This window comes from Homarus americanus, unplaced genomic scaffold (assembly GCF_018991925.1).
Source record: "Homarus americanus isolate GMGI-L3 unplaced genomic scaffold, GMGI_Hamer_2.0 scaffold51646, whole genome shotgun sequence".
Classification (NCBI taxonomy): domain Eukaryota; kingdom Metazoa; phylum Arthropoda; class Malacostraca; order Decapoda; family Nephropidae; genus Homarus; species Homarus americanus.
The window spans coordinates 106,857-112,500 of record NW_024741317.1 but is presented as its reverse complement, the minus strand read 5'-3'; positions in this window follow the sequence as shown (position 1 = coordinate 112,500).

Below are 5,644 nucleotides of genomic sequence, written 5' to 3'. Positions count from 1 at the left end.
ACGGGGACCTTAAATTTTATATAATAATAATAATACAGGCAACTACCTAACCACTACCGGGCCGCCTAACCTAACCACTTTTTCGCCGGAGGTTTCGTCACGCTCCCCGATGGCGAAATCCTCCATTACAGCAAAAGTGTCTGTTTAACCTAACCTTAGTACAAAGTCTATTGGTGTCCTCAATTTTATAGAGGTTAGCCACCGAAGTCAATAAGAGACAAGGAAATAATCCAAGCAGCCTAAACTGTTTAGCCTGACCGTGGTAAAGTCTAACGGGGACCTTAAATTTTATATAATAATAATAATACAGGCAACTAACCAACCACTACCGGGCCGCCTAACCTAACCACTACTTTCGCCGGAGGTTTCGTCACGCCCCCGATGGCGAAATCCTCCATTACAGCAAAAGTGTCTGTTTAACCTAACCTTAGTACAAAGTCTATTGGTGTCCTCAATTTTATAGAGGTTAGCCACCCGAAGTCAATAAGAGACAAAGAAATAATCCAAGCAGCCTAAACTGTTTAGCCTGACCGTGGTAAAGTCTAACGGGGACCTTAAATTTTATATAATAATAATAATACAGGCAACTAACCAACCACTACCGGGCCGCCTAACCTAACCACTACGGAGGTTTCGTCACGCCCCCGATGGCGAAATCCTCCATTACAGCAAAAGTGTCTGTTTAACCTAACCTTAGTACAAAGTCTATTGGTGTCCTCAATTTTATAGAGGTTAGCCACCCGAAGTCAATAAGAGACAAAGAAATAATCCAAGCAGCCACCACTATCTAGCCTAAACTGTTTAGCCTGACGTAGAGTTTTTAATAAATCTGGTGATATGGAACCACACACAACCCCCTTAACCTGGGATAATGCAATCAAATGGATAATTGCTAACTATTCTCAGAGATAATGCAATCAAATGGTTTTGGGGCTGCGCCCCGGACCCCTGTGTTAGATACTGTATTTGGTCATGATGAATTGTTTATTAGACTATAAGAAATCCTCTTCCTTCTTGTATTGGCAAGGGAGTTGCTTTAACTTAGGTATGCTAGCCTAAGTAAAAATAGACACGGAGCTGCGAAGACCTGATTCTTTTGCTGCATGTTTGAGTCTGCAACTTTGTTGTGATAAGACACTCAATCCTAGTGATTGTACTTACTCAACATAGTGACGGTGTAATTACCATCACAGATTGGGAAATTCCAACTTTGGAAAAAACAAATATTTGGCCTACCCAAATTTTGACTACTACCCGTGCGTCTACGTCCTGGATTGGCCAATCAGTGGTGCCCCACGGTGGCGTGATACATGCACGTTTACTGCGGTGCTCTGATTGGCTGACCGAACGTGGCGTGGTAGGTAGGCTGTTTCTACTCTAAGTCCTCTTCTTTCCTTTTTCATCCCCTCATGCACCGTTCTTTGAACGGGAGGCGGACTTCGCGATACGGTCGATCCGGCAAGGGAACCTGTGATAGTGCAGGGCACCCCTTGTCCGGGGTCACCGGTAGGTGGCAACTTTTTAGATATTACTATAGTCACAGGTAACCTGGGTGCAGAGCCCGACGCCCGTCCAAGAGGGCGGGGTCACTGCCCAGGCAGGAGCCCTGTGTTATAGGTAGGATTAGATGTAATCAAGAAGATGACAACTAGCATTAGAATAAAACATAGAGATAAGGGACACTCTATTGGAAGGGGAAAAGTGGCAGAAATCACTTACAACAAACTGCAAGTCCCACTAACTAGAATATTCAGCACCAATGAAGGTTTTAAAGTAATCTGTAAAGATGACTTTGATTCAGATAAAATCCTTTCAAAAGAAGCAAGAGATATATTTTACAATGAAGGCCTTATTGTTGTCATGCCACCAGAACAAAAAGCAAAAAGATCAGTTTTGTTCGTCAAGTCGATCAAGAGATCGGGAGGAAGACCTGAAAGAAGAACTGGAACGCCAAAATAGGTGGATGAAGATTGAAGAAGTCATTAAGATAAAGGACTATACTCATGTTTGAAGAAGTGTCAATGGCTGAGAAAGTTTTACAACAGGGCTTTCTAATATTCAACATGTCAGTCACACCACATCAAATAAAGAAGGAGACATTCATCAGTCTGCAAACTTGCTTCTCCTGCTACAAATATGAAGAACACACAACGAGAGACTGTCCGGAAAAAGAAAAAAGTACTGCAGATTGTGCAGGCGACGACCATACCTACACTGAATGTAAGAATACACATGTTGGCTGTCTCAACTGTAAGAGAAACGGGAATGTATACATAGGACATAGGACGTTAGCAATGGCATGCCCAATAAAAAACACATGATAAAGTACAAGAAACAAGGAAAAAGGAACAAGACAAGAAGGATACGACATACGTCGAAATAGCAAAGAGAGCGGTCCAAGAGGCTCATAGACCAGAATCCACAGTATTAAACCTAAGTGAGCCAATACATGATAAGGTAATGATTAGTATGATCCATGCATTTGCACAATATCATTGCACCCGGATCATACAATGAGGAATTAAGGAAAATGTTTAAATTGAATAACCTACCAGAGATGATATTTCCAGAGAATCCACAATCCGAAAAACTATTTCAGACAACATATGCAAGCGAACTGAGAGAAAGACTACATCAAGACGAACAAAGGTTTGAGCAAGGAGCACAGCTGATACACAAGGAACACAAGCGACTGATAGAGATCCCAGACAAATGACTAGAAGTGACAAAGAGAAGATAGAAATAACAAAAGGACAGACAAAGGAGTAGGAGGAGAGAAGATAAGATGGAAACTGATCACAATATACAACCTGAATCTGCTGAAGAAATTGGATTAAAAGTTATCACTACAACAAAACATGGAATCCCAACATCGAGACCAACAGGAGGGACAATAGTAAAAAACTGTGAAGGAGGGATATACAAGTGGACATATCAAGAAAAATCCTAAGTGAAGATTATGTCTGGTCACTAATTACTACGGACAAACTAAAGATTACGGCCAAAGACTTTAAAATAGTAGACCCGTCAGAGTATAGAAGAGTCAGAAGCGGGAAACAGGATGATAGGTCTCCACTCCAACTGCCACAATCCAAGTATAAGAAATAATGGACAATAGACAAACAGTAAGAACTTTAAGAATAATACAACACAACGAAACTGGAAGACCGAGAGAATTAACCTAAGTAATATATATCGCGAAATTGACCCTGACATTATACTAATAAACAGTCACGGTGAGACAGAAAACAACAACATAAAACTCTTTAACTATTATGTAAACCAAAGAAATAAATCGAGAAAAATGACGGAGTAGCGATAGCGGTTAAAAGAAACTTAAAATTTAAACTAATTGATGACTTCCAGGATGAATTTCTAGCAATAAAAATAAATACAACTCAAGGAGACGTAATTATTGCTACTACTTACCTATAGAAGACCTATTAAAATTGGCTAACAATAGTCATCCGATGTACATCTTAGGAGACTTTAACGCCAGACATAGGATTTTTGACAATACAAATAATAACGTCGTGGGAAACGCCCTTAATCAATTAATAAATTTAGGGAAAATCAATCATCTGGGTCCTAACTTTCCAACCTGGAGAAATCACAATACACAATCGACACCAGACAAAATTTTTACCAACAACAAAGCCTTTTCAATTACCATATAATAATACAGGCAGTGACCATCTGCCAATTATACTAACACTGTCAACAAGCCCCATACAGATACCAATAAAAAGAGACTGAAAATGAGTAAAACAGACTGGGACAGCTTCAAAGACGACTTAAGTAATCACCACTCGATTAACCTACAAGGAAAACAACAGAAGATATAGACTCAGAAATGGACAGACTGCACTCAGCAATAAAAACATCTATAACCAAACACACTCCTACTTCACACTTTAGAACATTACCCAACAACAGACTACCAGAAGAAGTTAAATTAATCCAGACCTATTACAATGAAATAAACAGGTATATGGAAAGACACGGCAGTAACAGATGGCTATTGTTACGAGTTGGGGATTTAGAATATAGTTATACGTCTACCCAGATCCCAACAGGTAACAACAATAAAAAACAAAGACAATCGGACTATAAAAGGGTAGACAAAGGATGCGAGTTTTCGTTGTATATAATAGAGTACCATAAATCCCTTAACAAAATATTCAGCTTATAAATTACCCTTAACCAAACTTAACCTAAACATTAACAGTATATACATATTAATAAACATAAAACAATCTCGAAGCAAGTGGACGTGGGGAAATTAATACAAGAGATACTAGTACTTAAGTGAGGAGCTGAGATGGCTGACGAGTAAGGCTGAGTATTGTAGAAGACGGTAGGTAGTCACTGCACGTACGTAGGTTTAGAGGATAGATGATCCTGTGGTCACTTCCCAGAGCCAAGTGCTCTCTCCTCGAATTGGAGGTGACGCAACAACCAGGATAGGGAGAAGGGAAACCTCGGAGTGGTAACTAAGACGAGTCATACTCGTGTCTCGTCCCTAGATGGCGTTGCTCGTGGTGCTGGGTAGGTAGATCAGGACAATAGATGGCGTGCTTCGTAGTGCTGGGTGGAGGGGTTCGTAACACACCCCCTCCAAAGACCTCCGTAGCGCGGGCGCGAAGGAGGTGATCACCTGGTGCGTCTGGAGAGTAGCTGCTGCATTTCCACTGGAGCTCGGGATAAGGAGTCTGCAATCAGGTTATAGGGCTGGGTGAGGAGAGCCCAGCGGAGGATTCGCTGGTTGGAGGTCTTGTTGGTTTGGATGAACGTGAGTGGGTTATGGTCGGTGAAGACTAGGGTTGTTTGTGGGCAAGACTGGAGGTAACATTCAAACTTCTTTATTGCCAACACCAGAGCCAAGGCCTCCTTCTCTATGGTCGAGTAGTTGGTCTGATGTTTTTCAACTTGGCGGAGTAATATGCCACAGGGTGAAGAACATCAGTGGTTGGGTCGGGTTGTAGGAGCACAGCCCCCACTCCGACACCACTAGCGTCGATTTGCAGATGGAAGGGCGAGGTGTAGTCAGGCTTGGAGGCAAGGAAGGCTTTGAGGCGGTGGAAAGACTGGTCGCACCTCTGGTTCCAGATGTAAGGGACCGCAGAACTGGTAAGGTCTGTGAGGGGTCCGGCCACGCTGGAGAAGTTACTGCAGAACCGACGGTAGTAGCCGCACATCCCCAGGAAGCGCATGAGTTCCTTCCTCGTCCTTGGAGTGGGGAAGGACAAGATGGCTCTAACGTTTGCGTCCTTGGGTCTCACCATACCATGCCCAACGATATGTCCCAGGTAAGTCACTGAGGCCCGGCCAAAAGCAGATTTAGCCAGGTTTATGGTGAATCCAGTCTCTTGCAGTCGTGCAAACAGTATCTCCAAACGCACCAGATGTTCGTCCCAGCTGTCCGACACCACCACCAGGTCATCCAGGTAGGCGAACGTCCCACCTAGGTCCTGAATTAGGAAGTTGATGGCCCTCTGGAATGTGGCCGGAGCATTAGAAAAGCCAAACGCCATAACCAAATATTGAAAAAGACCAAATGGAGTTATAAATGCCGAGATTATTTTGGCCCTATCCGTGAGTCCCACTTGATAATATCCTTTCAATAAGTCCACCGTACTGATAA